General features: G+C 34.5%; 1 protein-coding gene across 3 annotated transcripts in view; it reads right to left on the bottom strand.

Moving 5' to 3' along the window:
• The window catches only part of LOC138715199 (platelet binding protein GspB), a 1,124,434-nt gene that overhangs the window by 262,160 nt on the left and 843,815 nt on the right, over positions 1-18,459 (bottom strand). The gene's annotated exons all lie outside the window — the stretch shown is intronic.

Here is an 18,459-nt window from a genome sequence, read left to right as displayed (position 1 = left end):
ATTCCCTCGCACCGCCAAATTAAAATCGTCATGGTATGGCTTTTTATATATTCTGATCCTAGCAGCACATTTGTTTGTTATTAAAACACGCGGAGAAAAGGAATACGAAAAATAGGGCAGGTTGTGAAATTCTTGTAAACCAAGGTCTTTCTTATGTTAGGTTTTAAAGGTTTCTTAAAGCATAAACGAACTACATGAGAGAAGGGAAACTTGAATGATCCCTCCCCCCTTCTTAACGTGTACTCCTCCTCATACGCCGATATTATATCAGAGGGTGGATTCTATAGGTAAGTGTGTGCGTGTGTGTGTGCTGTGGTAAATGCGACCAGATTGGGGGATGATGCGGGAAGAGAAGGGGCTTGCACAAGAGAATGAGATGGGTAAGGGGTGGTTTTCAAGCTATTTTACCATAGTTTTTGACACCAAAGACTGCCTCAATTTATCAACTTTCCCTTAATGTTTCGCCTACTTTGTTTACATATTTCATTTGATTTTACGTGAACAGAATTTTTGGTTTAGAAATGTAAGGTTATGTCATGATTGGACCATAAACTGTGATACATAGACAAACTGTCTCACAATTTTTATACGAAATATAATTACAAAATCCGTAATATGAATAAATATAAAAGAATATAATAAAATACCTATTTTTTAAAATGAAACCAACAGTTGGGGTATTAGAAAACGTTTTGCTATGAACTGAACAGTGAAATGCTTATTTTATTTCCGAAGCAAGGGCAGGCTATTTCTAATTCAATCTCTATCAATTTTTGCGATTATTTCTCATTAATGGAAGTGAGATTCAATTCCATCAGATTACTGACCAGGATTTCTACAAGTTTTTCTTCAATTTTGCTATAAAGACTCTACATAGCCTTGTTATTTTAAAAATTATCATGAAATAGATAAATATTCTGAAACAGAAAAACACATATAGTTGGAAAGTATCAGGACAGAAACATTTATTGTTCTAAACTCGATAATGAAATTGGTTTAAATTTCAGTGTTTAATGTGAAGTCATATTTTTTAAAGAGGTGAGATTGTATGGTAGAGACTGGATTAATCTTACTCAGGATAGGTACCGATGGCGGGCTTACGTGAGGGCGGCTTTGAACCTTCTGGTTCTCTAAAAGCCGTAAGTGATAAGGAAGTCAGTACATAAACCTAATCTTCATGGCCCACACAGTGCTCAGGGAGTTCGTGACTGTTGCTCATGAAAGAAGACAAGATTCGATGCCAGGTAGGTCGTGTGAGATTTGTAATAAACAAAGCGATTGAACACAAAATTTTATTCAGAGTTTGTGCAATTGTCATGCTACTACTACTATTCTGTTAACTTATACTATCACCTCTCTGATTAGCCCTTTCTGTTGAAAGTAGGCCTTAAATAAATAATAATACATTAGCATAATAATAATAATAATAATAATAATAGGTCTACTGGTGTCAACCTTTCAAGTTATTGTATCACTCAGTTCTAATAAAATTGTCGTCAGGATTGTGAACCAGTAAAAACGCTAATCTATTAATAATTTCACAAATGTCCTAGGAGAATTTCGATACAGCTTTGTATGTTATTTTGTATATAATTGTAGTGTGTAGGGCAAGAGATATACACCTGCGTATATAAAGGTAGCCTTGGACCTTCGCTATAAACGAAACTGGAAAAGGTTACCAATTGAAGAAATGTGTAATTTAGTAAGTAGATGTCTCATGTTTGATGATGAAAAGTTTAGCCGATTATAAATTATGAAATTTTAAAGAAATTATGTCAGATAAAAATTTAATTTTGATTAAATTGAGTCGGTGATTAAGTACCTATTTTTGAAAGGGTTGTCCGGTAAGAAAATGTATGTGGATATGGTGAATATAATGAAGAATCATTATTCTTCGTACGCCATCATAAAAACTGAATGTGAGTAACGGAATTTAAGGGTGAAAGAACGGCGATCAAAGCTGAACACCGTGTTGGAAGACATGTTTCTGTGACTACCAGGAAATCTCGAGCTGTGTAAGACACGATTTTGGAGGATGGATGGATTGGGATTAAACATACCAGTAACTTCGAAAATGTTTTATAGACATGTCTTTCACATCGTAAATTATGATTTAGGCATGAGAAAAGTGTCTGGTAAATGGGTCTTGAAATGCCTGAACACCGATTAGAAACGACTCAGAGTGGGAATTTCCATTTGGTTTAATCTTCTTTTAAAAGAGGCTTTTTCTAACGTTTTGGACTGTACTGTAACTACAGCCCAAAATATGGATCCATCATCATGATCCAAGAACAAAAGTGCAATAAAAATGAAGACACTCTGGTTCTCCCACCCACTCCAAAGAAATTTCGAATTCAAAAATCGGCAGAGAAAGTCGTCACATCAGATTTTTGGAGGGAGACAAAACTACTTAGAAGAAATCAAAACAATGTCGGGAACGTATCATTTTTCATTATTAACTAAGCTTCGGGAAGAAGTTGTGGTGAAACGCCGTGGTAAAAATTTCAAAGTTGTGACTTTCTTGCAAAGCAATGTACCCTCTTACAAGACCCTGAATGTGTTGCAGAAAATTGATGAAGTTGGCTTTGAATTAACTGATCACCCCCATAATTGCCAGATTTAGCCCTACTAACCTATTCTCGGAAACATTGAAAGGAAACATTTTTCCACCAATGAAACAGTAATAAGTACTGTGGAAGAGTTGTTTGCAGACCAATAAAAAGAATATTCCTTTAAAGGCTAAAATTGTATTGCTTTATGACTGCTGTGCTCATTGTATAGAATCAAAAGGTAATTATTAGAGTTGAACAACGATCGAGAAAAGCAAAACTAAGAGCGCCCGTAATGCCGAAAACCCACACGACAATATTGCCAACGTCGTTGACTGCTTGTGAATGAATCAAGACATCGGGAGTGGTCAACTCTCGAACGTCAAGCAGCCTTGAATCGTCATAGCTGTTTATACCAAACTGAACTTTTATCTGTTTTGGCAACTGTTGTAATATATTATATGGATAAACAATCAAGTGACCTATTTGAAACATCTCTACTTTTTGGTGTATAATAATCAGTTTCCTAGTTTTTATTTAATTACTAGGCCCTTATTAAAAGACTACGATTACTTTTCGTATGTTTGAGATCAAATGTACAATCTCAAGTAAAAAAATAATAATACTTTGTTTAACGTTATGTTTTATGTTCCTTAGAAATGCAAGTTTATTTGAGAATTTCTTTTTACTATTTATGTAACCATAGATAATATCTGATAGAAGAACCAGAATATTTTGATAACTATGATACCATTTTGTTTTGTATTTTTGTATCAATTAAACGTCTCTAATGATATTTATTTCAATGACCTACTGTGTGTTATTCAAAGTTACGAAATCTTTCCACGCCGACCAAATGCTATTTCGAGAATGATGAGCAAGTCTCGAAGCGCACGAAAGTTTAGAGACGAGACTCGAAAGACAAATGCAAGGAATACAGCGAGCGAGAGCGGCAGTTAGTTTTACATCTCTAGTAATAATGTATGTATACTAAATAAAATATTTGGGGCTAAGAGGGATGAAGTTACATGAGAATGGAGAAAGTTACACAATGCAGAACTGCACGCATTTTATTCTTCACCTGACATAATTAGGAACATTAAATCCAGACGTTTGAGATGGGCAGGGCATGTAGCACGTAAGGGCGAATCCAGAAATGCATATAGAGTATTAGTTGGGAGGTTGGAGGGAAAAAGATCTTTGGGAAGGCCGAGACGTAGATGGGAGGATAATATTAAATGGATTTGAGGGACGTGGGATATGATGGTAGAGACTGGATAAATCTTGCAAGGATAGGGGCCGATGGCGGGTTTATGTGAGGGCGGCAATGAACCTCCGGGTTCCTTAAAAGCCATTTGTAAGTAAGTAAGTAAGTAATAAATAAGCATTTGTTTTGAGTTACAGTAGCCTTCTACATGTTAGGCTATGAACTTATCAATAGTCTATCACCTCGTATAAATGTAGCGAGGTAGTAAGTAGTCTCAATATACTGGTGATGAAATGTTTTATTGTACGATAATAGTACATTATGCAACGAGCTTATAATGATAGTAATTAAGAATCGAGTATGGATATTTATGAAACGAGCGCAAGCGACTTTCATAATTTTCATACGAGCTTCTTAATTACCATTATAGGCGAGTTTCATACGACTTTTTATGCTCGACCATATTTCTGACTTGAAATTACCGGTATTCAGATGTATACATTTTATTTGTATCTGACAAGATCGGAAGTGACCTTGTTCTAGGTCGTGAATTGTGAGATGTGCGCAGACGCGAAAGTATTGATTTTTTCCAAGGAACAATAATGTCATTGACCTTTATGTAATCCTGTTAAACTTGATAATATTATAACCTTGATTATTGAATTCGACATTGAAAAACGAGATGATAAATTAAATTTATTTGAATATTATTTACAATTAACGCTAATTATTATAGTAACAGAACATAACCTTCTGCGACAGTATTGGATTTCCAGCCTCGCTAATTCTCTTTCTATTGCATATTCGAGAATAATCGATACTTGCGGATTTATAACTGCAGAAAGCTGACCTGTCATTGGCTGAACAGTTGTAACCTGAGTCGTCATTGGCTGAAAGACCTGACCTTTAATGAGTACGTGTACTTTAATGACATGCATTAAAGGTCTGCTACCAGGTGTATAATTACTACATTTCGGCATGGTCGAGCATAAAATAAATAATGAATTGTTATGAATAAGGAGTCAGTGTGGAAGATTTTGTATATTAATTCCGCAGCTGTTTAGAAAGATGACTAACCTCTACCAAGAAAACACAATAAGACAGCGAATAATCTATGTGCCGCAGATAGGAATCGAAACGCCGACCGTGGCTTCCATCCAATGCAGAGCTGGAAAGTTTCACAAAGTTACTAAAACATAAATACAGGGTGTCAAAAACTAAATCTTACTTCGAAGTGATCGGCTGTCCAATATTCATAATGTTAACTTTTACTTGTGGTGGAAGGGAGCGTGGATCCAGTATCCCACCAAGTTTACAGAAAATTATCTGTGGTTGTCAAAGACTGTAGAAACCATACCTCAAGCCCGCTTGACTGCCAGTCTGCTTGCCTACTACTCGTTGCTCTATGAAATTTAATCACGAGAATTAATCTGGACGTCTGGAACCGCTAGCTAATAACTTGCCGTGCGCGCATGCAGGCAGTACCAGTAGAAGGAGGCGGCCCGGAGCCTTGTTTAGCAATATATTGCTGTTGACGGAAGGTGAACGCTGGAGAAACGAGGGGAACAGAGAGAGATGAGGAAGGAGGAGCAGGAGAAGGACTAAAACTGCTAGCTGTTGCTACTGCAAAATTCTGCCGAGTTATAACATTCTGGCTGCTACTGCTGTTGCAACTGAATTGCCCTGTCTGCATATCTCAGCTTACGATGTGCACATATTGTTCAGTGTGGCAATAAAAACGGAAAATAAAAATATTTGGTTTCCAAGAATGCTTTACGTCAACTTTTCTATGCGTAGGCTCGAACGAAAATCGATTTAAGATATCGTGGTCGTCCAGATGCATCTCCAACACAATTACAATAATAATAATAAAGATGGAGATGATAATGATAATGGTTATTTATACCTAAAGATAAGATTTAATTTCTAAGCCTATAGGAAAACACTGAGTATCTGTTACTTAAATATTTCAATTTGGGAATCATTAGTACAGATAATATCATAAGTTCGAAGCGCAAGTGAATTTATCCAAAGGAAATGAAAATATTTCCTGATATGTAATACAATATTTCATGAATAAAATAATGAATGAATAAATAATAAAACCATGATAATGAATATTATTAAATAGGCCTAAGACATATAATTTACTTATATGACTTATTTCGTCAATCGATATTACCTTGGCCTTTTGCAGTATCATGGGTAAACACTTGACAGTAGCTGTAGGTATTATGTATGGTTAATGGAACATGAGACGTATTTGAGATTATGACATTTGTTATTCTGAAGTAGATACTTTCAATTATTACAATATGAAAGCAGTTCTTCGTTGATTCATATTTCTTAAATCCCATATTTTTTTCAACGCAGAATTGGTAATACTGATTTGAAACCAAATCTTTATACATATTTCTGTATTTTTTAAAGTTAAATTATTAATATCGCTAAGGTCACCATGATATTCCAAACTGTTTGCCTGTAAAGAAACTATAAAACTGCGAAATCATCTGCGCCAAGACAAAAGTGACGGTATAAAACCAAAAATAATGGAGTGGTAGATGGCTTTAATTGGTTTAAATTCAACGGATTCATATATTTCATTGGTGGATCTGTACATGAAATAGTCATGGTAAGATAGAAAAAATAACATAGCAGATAGCGATAGATCTATGACAGGAATAGAAATTATAATAAGACACGAATAATAAGATAGAGATAGGAATAGTACAAAAATGTGATTAGTAAGAGAAAAAGTAGAGATGATAGTAAGATAGAGAAAATGAGCTAGAGAAGATGGTAAGATGGAAATGAGATACACAATAATAAAATAGAGATACTAATAATAGGCAAACAAATAAAGTCAATAGTAAGATAGTGATAGCAGGATAATGATGAAAGTATAATACATGTTATAATATAGATACATAGACAAATTGAAAATTATAATAAGCTAGTAATGATAAGGAGGAAATTCTAATAAACTGGAGTTGATAATACGATAGAGATGCTTAATAAGTTAGAGATAACAAAATACGGCGAAGATACAATATTAAGATTTAGATCAAATATAAATGACAATAAAGTAAAGATGATAAGTGATTTTAACAAGCTAGAAATAACAATAAAATAAAGCGAAAATGAGATAGGCCTATAGAGAATAAAATAGGTGACGGGCGTGGGTTCGTATCCCATTTGGTAGGGTTTCTTCCGAGGATTTTCTTAGCTATAAGGAAAATGTTAGGTAATCTCATGACAAATTCTCGCATTCATCTCGCCAAATACGATCTCGCTATCACAAATTATACAGACGTCAGATAATCGCAAAATTGGCACTTTGTGGTTAAGAAAACCGTGAAAGGTAAATGAAGAGGTAGAAAAGATAAAAAATAGATACTTTGATAGTGGCGACGACACTTAATTATGGTCCAGCTCTCGCTAGTACAGAGGACCAGTACTCTATGACAGTACATAATTTAATTTTAATAGTGTCATCATAAATATTCGTCATATACTTTAAGATTTGGAATCTCTGGCCGAATTTTTCTAATATTTGTTCGAATTTTGAACAATAACAGATGTTCACAAGTAGCAAGACTTTTTTCTCATGTCGGCAGAAATATAAAAAATAATTGAAATGAAAATGGTACAAATAAAATTTTAATAGATAAATAAACGACACGAAGTTAATCACCTCACAAGTAGAAATTAAACATACATTTTCATTTTAAAGGTCAAAATATGTGAAACGAGAATGCAATATCAAGATAATAGTGACAAGAAAGAAAATAAGGGGATTGCCAAAAAATTTGAATTATAAGATCTGGAACACATCTTCATGTTCTTGCCTCGATTCTGGCGACTTTAAAATTGACAAAAAGGGACATACAAAAAGTCGTTGATATATATATATATATATATATATATATATATATATATATTTTAAGTAGGTTATTTTACGACGCTTTATCAACATCTTAGGTTATTTAGCGTCTGAATGAGATGAAGGTGATAATGCCGGTGAAATGAGTCCGTGGTCCAGCTCATTGATATTATTTAAAGTGATATGTAATGTAAAATTTAAAAAAAGACTTAAAATTTTAAGATAAATATTATTTATGAATTTCAGAATAAGATACACAAAATTCAGTTTACTTTCTTTTCATTTAACCTCATCTTTTACCATTTATTGCACTTCTCAGTATAAACATATGTTGATTAAAGACATGGAATTTAGCTTTATATGCTATATTCTATATATCTACGTTTCGAATTACAAGCTTTTACAGTAGTAACTTTCATGTTCTGTATAAACGCATTACAGTACTGAATCGTTAAACTACGGTGAGATATTGGAAACCAGTTGAAATAGTGTATAGTTTATTGTAACTTCATTCTAACAAGCGTATTCTGAAAACAGCAATGAAAGGAAAGTTCAAAGTGAACTGTACATAATATATCTATGAGCGTGACGAAAATACTTTCTCATTGTACATTTGTATGATTCACAACAATTCCGTTCATTCTTTATGTTGTGAATCATTTTTATTATTTTATTATCACGTTTTACAATATCCTAAGACATTTTCTTGTACTCATTTTCAGGAATATATAGCCTTTCTTCGTTCTTCTCTAATCTCCTGTGCCCCATCGTCCAATCCCCTTTCTCTCCTTGTCCTAATTATTCCTTGTTTTCATGACAATTTTGGTGTCCCTCTTTTCCTTGTCTCCATTTGAATGCATTCAGACACTTTCTTCGGCGATCTACCCTACTCCAACCAGGAGAAAGTCTCAGGGAATGAGACGCAGCGGGGTGATGCTGCGAATGAATGTTGATGTCATAAGATGTCATAAGGTCACACACGTGGGTACACGCATCTCCATTGGCTAATTATCAAAGCACAAACGATAACACTGATGCACACATAATTATACTACCCTAGTTACAAAATTAGATCACGGTTAATCTTCTGGTCTTTTAATCCCTCCATACAGGAAATAACATATGCAGGAGAGCGCACGTTTCTTAAACTGAAGTATAACGGTAATATTATCTATCTACTTCGCTCCAATAGATGACGCAATAGTAAGCACATTCCTTTCACGGTTAATCTCCTGGTTGGAGAACAGTACGAATGTACACATGTAGGGAGATGCTCATCACTTATGACTGGTATCGGGGAAATAAAATGCCAGGGACGGACCAAAACTAGCACTGCTGCCTTGCAGATTATATTAATTATCTAAGGCAGGGGTTCTCAACCTTTCGAACATTGTGAGCACCGCACATATGTAATATTAAGTGAGGAGCATCATGAAATGGAATAGGTTTATATGCAGTGCTGTAGTTGGAAACAAATTTTAGGGGGTACTGTTGAAATCTCCTTGATTAGACTAGACATAAACTCTTACTGATCTTTTCTAAGGTTACTTTTCATCATGCAATCTCCTCTGCAGATCTGAACGATTGTGAAATGTGTAACTAAAACTATGTTATTTTTATAATTACTTTCTCTATTTATTATACGTAAAATACTTGAGATTCATAATTCGTGTTTTTATCTTAATTTCCATTCGAATCTCGCGAAGTACAATCAACTAAAGCTCTCTGAGGATCTATATATCAGCTAATGACAATGGGAAAACAATTACCGCATTTTGCTAGCAATCTCCAATCTCCTCCTTTCCGTAGCGTTAGCAATTTGCTTCATGTTTCTGAATTTGTAATCCGGATATGAGCGCCCTTCTTTGTCCCCTTCCTTGAACCAGCGTCTCTCGCCCGCTTCTTGCTTCAACGTCTTTCTCATCTAAATGACAGTTACAGATGTTCCGGTTTGTTATTGCAAGCAACTACTTGATTAAATCTTCTGATGGAATGGAAAACCTGCCTGACTCGAAGACAATCCGTTAAATCGATACATCGATTATTTTTTTTATGTATTACAAGCGAAGCAGATCTTGGTTTAATTACTAATCTAGATTGTAGACTTAATTATTGGATTATTTAGATCATTTATAGAAGGACAGAGTGACGGAAGTAACGGAGGTTAAGGGAAGGGGTAGAGGGTTCCGTCCTTACTCCTAAATGGAAAAAAAGGGAAAACAATCATCTGCCTGAAGACTTGTGTTATTAATTCTGGAAGCAATCTTACATGTCACAACATAATTTCTTTTCTCTTCTTAATGGAATTTGCTTTCCTCGAGGTAAAATATAGTCGAATCATAACTACCATCATCACCTTTATCACAATCACCGTCACAATTCTTCACAAATTTTTAAACCGGGTCCCATTCCACAAAAAATTATAATTTACAAGTTAAAAAAAAACTTCTTGCAACTTATGCCATTATAGGCATTGTATACCCCTTGTTCAATTTTGAATAGAAGCTTCCACAAGTTCCATGAGACATCATCACAGTCTAGTATATGCAGTCACGAAGCTCGAGTTGTGAGGGTACTAGGAACAATAGACTGCGCCGGTACTATTTCGCATTATCTGAGATGAGACGATAGTAGCGATCCAAGTAGTTAGCAACTATCTATGGATGTATATTCCCTACGTATTGAGCTTTTAGACTGTGTATACTAGACTGTGACATCATCATGGAATGACTTTAATCCTCAAGGCATAGATAAACGATGTACAGTAGTGGCAAAAAACCCCGGACCGACCCTTGTAGCTGATTTCAGAGTCTGTTCACTCCAGAGCATGATAGACTGGTAACTAAGACTTTCGTGGTTCGAATCCTGATTGGAAAGAAAACTTTTTTTTTTCCTTATTCAAATTTATTCCCAATACTTTTCGATTGCAGCGACATTTTACTACTTAATTAACTTATTATTCCCAGAACATGAATTTTACCAGCAATCGAAAAATATTGGGAATAAATTTGAATAAAGAACAAAAAAGTTTCCTTCCCAGGCAGGATTCGAACCACGAAAGTCTTAGTTACCAGTCTATCGTGCTCTGGAGTGAACAAGGCTCTGAAATCAGCTACAAGGGTCGGTCCGGTTCTTTTGCCACTACTGTACACACCATGTCTGTTGTTGAAAATGGGCCTTGTTTTTTTTTTTGTCAACAAATGAATGCAGCCGTGTATTAAAAACAAGAAATAAGAGTAATCCGCGTCATTCTTACAACCAAACTTCAATACATTTTAAAAAATATTTCTTAAGGCGAAATGAATGTTACAACAGAGGATTAATCCTTAATTGACAATGTATTCTATAGGATACAATAGGTTATTGTGCTATAATTTTAATAGAAGCATAGAAAAAATTGATAGGAAAATTAAAATTTCACAATACTATAATATTGCAGAACATATAAAAATATGGATATTGCGATAGTTGTTTTCTTTATAGTCCGACAAGGTTCAATAAACTAGTGTGAGAAATGAAGCTTTGCCAAGTTAAGGGTTAAAAATGTATTCTTGAAACTTACTTCCGCACAGGAGTGTTAGTTCGCGATCAGTATTGTTATGATATTGATTATTTCGTGAATTAATTTATGGCCACAATTCCAGCAATTTTCTCAGCGAAACCGTCTCAGAATTGTTAACAGGTAAATTCAATACTTTGTTGTTCACGCGACAAAATAATATATATTAAAAAGGAATACAATTAAAAACATTAAAATACCAAGTGCGAAACTCAGAAATTCTAAAGTAACACAAATTATTATTAAATCAGTAAAATCGTCTGTCTTTTGTTAGGCTCGGAAAAGATACCTATGAAGTAGTAAGCGTAGAAACAAGTGCCGGAAGATCCCATTTAAAATTGAACACGAGGTTTTACGAGGGAATACCTTATACGTATTAGTGAACATTTATAGATGACGTAATATAATAGTTAAACCCCTGATCACATGAATATAAGATTGACTATTCCCATGTTATGAAATGGCACCATGAAAAGATAACCACCAGAGCCTCTACTGTCGAAAAGTTATTTGTTTTTGGTAATCATTACTAGATGGAAGTACAGATGCAAGCTATTACTCCATACAATTCCATAAGGATTATAAAGTTAATTCTTTTGCAGTCGCTAGATGGCAGCATAGTGAAACTGATAAAAATTGCTGCCTTGAAACTCCATTAGGATGATCAATCTGTTATATGTGATCAGAGGTTAAACTATTTCGTATTCTCTACGCAATCATATTGTATTTTATTTTTAAGTTAACCTCTGCTTTGTATTCTGGATCCTAGTGGTCAGCCGTAGATGTCGGCCAGATGTCCCAATTTGTGGAATTTGTATGTATCTCTATTACACAGGTTTAAGGCTCCAACCTTTGCAGACAATCGACATTAGTAACAGCATGGATGTTAATTCTACTTACTTGTCGTCTTTACCCCCAAGGAAAACTCTCCGGCACTCATTTCTGTTAGAGGCTGAGTTGATATAAACAATGGAAAATATTATTGGATGCTAAAGATATTGATAGTTCGGGTCAAAAAATGGTGTGAGGTAAGTAGGTCTATTGCGTCTCTGACTTTATCATCCATTAATCGCCATTCGTCGGCTACTACCCCAGATCACATATGTAAAAGGTTGCTCATCTCTATGTTAAAATCGGTAGCACTTTGAAGAGAACAGGATCGCCACCCGTCCGCCGTAAACGAACAAGAGATGGCAGTACAGTCGCTAATGAAATTCAAATGGGAGTTATGACATGACTCCTTATGTGACAACTAGATGGCAGCATAGTAAACCTGACAAAAGTTGTTACCGTCAAAGCCTATAAGGCCGAGCAATCTAGTCATTTCACAGTATGCACGTTCGTTGTTCAGTCTCTCGCAAGGTGAGTTTCACTCTTTAGCGTTGTTTCTAATCTGGTTTATATAAATAATTATCTATTATAAATCATGACAGTATATAAATTAAAGTTAATGAACAAATGAAATCCAATGATTAATGTTGGGACGAGTGTATTCTGAACGCGTCTTGGTCAATTGTTTCCTTTTGATCACATTCTTTTACTTCCAATTTCTCTAGCTGGAAGTTATAATGCGTTCTGTGGATTGTTGTGGTGTAATGAATAAATAAACAGTGTAGGCTAGTTAGTGATTGATGTTTGCCCGACAGTATGTTGCCTCTATATGTGGGTGTATGCTAATCTATAATGCCATGTCATTCGAAAGTTCTTCCACTTGTATTAACCTAAACTAAAGCGCTTACTATACCCCAACATAGTGCCAAAAACAAAGTTCAGTGCATTGAAAATACCATTCATTTCAACGCCAATTTCACTAATGATAATTATACACTTAAGTATTGCCCTCATTTCACTGAAGTTACAAATTGTAATGCTTTCGTAGAACAGAACATTGAAAATGCCGCTTCTAACTAATGTGTATGAAATTATAACATTCGAGTGCACAAGAAGATACGGACACACCTTTTTCCCACCTTAAGTAGTCATAAGCAGATTTTGTTTTAAATTATTATTCCATTTTTCCGTAGTGCGACAGCTCATGTAGGGCTAAGACCGTCCAGCCGACGTCCATGTGCATTAGCAGAGGTGAACGATAATTCAACGAGTACGGAAATAATATCTGGTCAACAGGATCACCCCCGCCAGCAGTTATATCTGTAGTATGAAATTGAATTACGCTATTCATTTGTCATCGTCATCGTCATCGTCATCGTCATCGTCATCGTCATCGTCATCGTCATCGTCATCGTCATCGTCATCGTCATCGTCATCGTCATCGTCATCGTCATCGTCATCGTCATAGTCATAGTCATAGTCATAGTCATAGTCATAGTCATAGTCATAGTCATAGTCATAGTCATAGTCATAGTCATCGTCATCGTCATCATCATCATCATATACGTACAGGCAATGGGCCATACAGGCACGTTACGGTCCCTAGCTATCTCCTTTTAGGTCTTCCAGGAAGACCATGACTTCTTGGTGCAACTCATTTCTGGCTCCCCAAATTCCTGACAATGCTAGGTGGACACCAGTGCCATACTGACCGAAATTTGAAGAGAAAATTTCTTACCCCATCGCGCATTTCGTGACTTCTAGTCATAACATCATGAACCTTCGGCTAAGGGGCGAGACAATTAGTACTCCACACTTCAACAAAATCGGCCCCTAATAATGATATTGACAAAAAATTAAAGTTGTCTTTCAAATGTTTCAAAGGTATTTCTAGATTTTTTCCTCTTTCGATCGGTGACATAAATTTTTGTGGCCGACGTAAAGTCGTTCGGCTAAATGTTTTGAGGAAATTGTATTTACAGTTATAAATAAGTATGAGACAAGACCTGTTTTGTGACCTTATCATATGCCAAGGCTCTTTGGGTCTTCCAACATCTCTCGCTCTCATTGGTTTATATTCAAAAGCTAATCTTGGGAGTCTTGCATCTGACATTCTATTCACTGTATATGTTGTAAACACTTGTCATGGTAATCTTTTATTTTATCTTTTATAGCATAGATGTTTATTTCTTTCCTTATTTCTTGATTTCTTAATTTGTTTAGTCTTATGCATGCTTTTTACTTCTCAGAAATCTCATTTCATTTCCGCACTCTGAGTTAAAAAAAAAAAAATCTATTGAAGTCAAAGCATTGGACATACATATTATGAAAATTAATTTGATACAGATCAGTGACGTCTAAGAGTACTTGTTGTTAAACCATCTCTCTCTCTTTCTCTGGGCTATCGAAATTACAGCAGCCTCAGTCTACTAGCTAATCTATTGTTTCTCCTACCATTCTTATATCTACGCTCGCTAACATTGAAGAGATGAGCTAATTTCAAATTCAAATGTATCCATTACTTAATAAATTTATTTAGTTATGTGTATAGTTTTACTTTTGTGAAAATTACTGGAAGCCACGCGCAAACATTGTCCATGCCGCCACTGCTACAGAACAAAGCTTAAGTGCACACTTCACAGTTTTAGAATTGACTCTCACCATATTTGGCTGTCACACTTTGTAAATTGCGGCCATGTAAATATAATAATATATTAAGGCATTATAAACAGAAATGTCACGGAATGGAAATGGAAATCGATTCAGTTTCAAGTTATTTATTCTGAGTGTGATTGGTTCCTAAAACAGTCTTGAAAGGTTTCACGACTTATTGAATGGCTGATGAATTAAGACTGATTTACTCTACATGTTCATGTTCCAACTTTAAACTCATTTGTGAGGCTGAGTTCTTATCGATTGTATATTGTACATCTATCAGAAGTAAGGATGTAGACGGTACTACGCACTGGCTACTTTAGAGCACTAAATATAGACTAAGAAATTGGTGATAGTAAGGAAGCCAGTCTAGATATTCGAATATTAATATAAAAATAAATGAAAAATATATAACAAACTTCACAGTCATAATTACATGATAATCAAATGGCAGAAAGTAAATACAGGCTAGAAGTGAAATAAACTTGTAGATTTTCAGAGCGAATAGATGTTTAACACCCTTTTATTCGGTAACTACTGCGAATAGAATCGTGGTTTTTGTTCATATCGATAGGAAATCTAATAAAGAATCATTTATCCCTCTAGAGCATTTCAATACCGTGGATTGTTTTCGTGTAAATTCAATTTCACGTCACTGCACGATGTGAGCAGATTGCAACGTCGAAGCCAGAGATTAGCATACCTTGCGACACAGACCGAGTTCGTTGACCTCTTACTTATATATCTGCAGTGCTCGGGAAAATTGACATAATTCAGTTTCCACAAACCTTCTTTGATAATTTATTGACAACTTACACTGGTTTATGTCGATTTGATTTTTTCTGTATGAATTATTGTAATGGGAGGAATACTTATGTATTTGTTTCCAAGCGAGCAGATGTTCCGTAAGTTGTCAATAAATTATCAAAAACGTTTTGTAGAAACTGACTTGTGTCACTTTTCCCAAGCACTGCAGATATTACAAGAAGAGTGTGTTAGCGGCGATGTTGATAGACTGCTGAAACTTCCAACTTGATTTTCTAATTAATTGTGCATTTAATCATAAGACGTAATATAGGTATTCTATCCATTTAAGTGTACCCTACCGTCCTTTTCAATCTGCAAGGTTATTTCACTTCCACCCTGTATAAACGGACATTTTAAAAGGAAAAATTTAAATAAAAATTCAATAATGAAAGGGGAATGAAAAATGTAAAAGAAAAGTATACAAATTATGTCAATGATGTAAGTGGGTTGATACGAAAACGATTCCTTTTTTTTTTTTTCCAAACCTGACGATCCATAACATTGAAAATTTCATTTAGTGGCCAAAATATGTCTTTAGTTTCATCATACGGCGGGACAAAGCGATACGTTACATGGAAGCGAAATAATATTTGTTCAAAATGAATAATATAATATAGTACATTTGGTGCACATATCTAATGTAAACTGAATTAAATTTGTACAGATTTAACCAACATTCCTTGATGATTAATGTGGTAATAAAACTGGCAGAGATTTACCTACATTCCTAAATGACTAATGTAATGTAATTAATAATTGTGCCTGGTAAGAGTGAACATTGCTAGGTAACTAAAGCAACCTAATGAATTTAGCACAGATTTTCCAATATTTCTAATGTATTGTAAGAAATCTGGCACAATTTTGGCAACACTCCTAAATGACTAATGTAATACAATTAATCATTGTGCCTGGTATGAGTAAACATTGCTTGATGACTAAAGCAATCTAATGAATTTGGCTCAGATTTTCCAATATTCCTAATGTAATGTAAGAATACTGGCACAATTTTGCCAACATTCCTAAGTGACTAATTTAATGTAAGATCCTTAGATGACTAATGTAATGTACGAGTAATATATTTGGCACAGTTTTGTTAACTTCCTAGATGGCTAATGTAATGTAATATATATGACACAACTTTTTCCAACATTGCTAAATTTAATAAATTTGCCACAGTTTTGCTAACTTCCTAGATGGTTAATGTAATATAATATATATGTCACAGTTTTTTCAACATTGCTATATGACTAATGTAATTTAGTAAATTTGGCACAGTTTTTTCAACGTTACTAGATGACAGATTTAATAATTTTGGCATAGTTTAGCTAGTTTTCCTAGATCATTAATGGACTGTAATAAATTTTGCACAGTTTTGACAGCATTATTGGATGGTTAATATAATGTAATAAAACAGGCACAATTTTACAAACAATCCCAGGTAATAATAAAGTTTGGCTATGTAGGCCTACTTATTGAATAAAGTAATTAAAATAGAAAAGAAACAAATCTGAAGACATTTGACTTTGATATGTATGTTAACGTGTATATAGTGTAAGCACAATCTACGTAGTATATACAGTCACGAAGCTTGAGTTTTGAGGGTACTAGGAACAACAGACTGTGCCGATACTATCTCGCATTGTTTGTGATAAGGCAATAGTAGCGATCCTAATGGTTAGCAACTATCTATTGATGCATATCCCCTACGTATTGAGCTTCGTGACTGTATATACTAGACTTTGGTGTAAGTCAGTCTTCGAGATATGTTTATAGGTATAATAATATTCATTTTTTAGTCATGACTACCACTTGAATGCGGTTTTTGAAATTCCTGAAAGCAATTGTGGTGTTCCATTAAGTACAATGAAGATGGAGGGACAATATACTTCGATGTGAATAATTCATTTCCTACCATATTAACATACAATCATTCTTGTAGAATTACAAGCGAAGTAATGAATAAGCACTGGATTTCTATTGACTATTACACTTTTACTACGCCATACTACTTTTGACCAATAAAACGGTACGAAAGAATGTGTTTCAACAGATCATGACTATTTATCGCTACAATTTTATCACTTACCTAGCATTTGTTTGCGTTTATCACTTCCCTAGCATTTGTTTCTTTTTTGCCAACACCTCAAACTCAAAATTCTTTTCGGTATTATAAAACACACTTTGCGATCGTCATTTATTTCTTGCACAGATAGTCAACTGAAAATGAAGGCTCCGTTCAAACGTTTTGGTGAAGCTAACATTCGAAAAATAGAATTTTAGTAAGTCAATTAATACCTATCTTATTGTATTATAGTACTTCTATTATTCTAATCTTTATATACTTTTGTTTTTATCACCTCCCTAGCATTTGTTTCTTTGTTTGCCATCATTTAAAGCTGCAAATTCTTTACGGTACAATAAAACATGCTTTGTGATCGTCATGTGTTTACCGCATAGATAGTCAACTGAAAATGGCGGTTCCATTCAAATGTTTTCGTGAAGCTGATATTAGTGAAATTGAATTTTAGAGTCAATTAATATTTTATTGTATTAGAGTACTTTATTTCTTCTAATCTTTATATACTTTCTTCTAATCCTGTAATAATTAATTAAATCCCACTCGAGTTTTGATTTTCTCTAGATAAATCAAAATCTCTAGTGAGATTACTGTAGATAACTATGTTATTACTTATAAATATATTGTATGTAAAGCCATAATTTTAACTACCGTCACGTATATTCGAGCATTAATGTGCACTTAACCTGGAATTTTAAACCCGTAATTTCATGCCTAATGCAAATTCACTGTTCAGAAAGGATGGAAAGGGGAAGGTGTGTAAGTTTATATCGATTTATGATAAAAGCAAGGTCTCTAACTTCAATGTATCAATGTTTGTGGATGGGGAGAAGATGGACGACGATCTAACGTATGTCGCCCGCCACTTTCAGACCGTTGGGTCTACACAGA

This window comes from Periplaneta americana, chromosome 15 (assembly GCF_040183065.1).
Source record: "Periplaneta americana isolate PAMFEO1 chromosome 15, P.americana_PAMFEO1_priV1, whole genome shotgun sequence".
Classification (NCBI taxonomy): Eukaryota; Metazoa; Arthropoda; class Insecta; order Blattodea; family Blattidae; genus Periplaneta; species Periplaneta americana.
The sequence above is the reverse complement of the archived record's forward strand: the minus strand, read 5'-3'. Positions and strand labels throughout refer to the sequence as shown.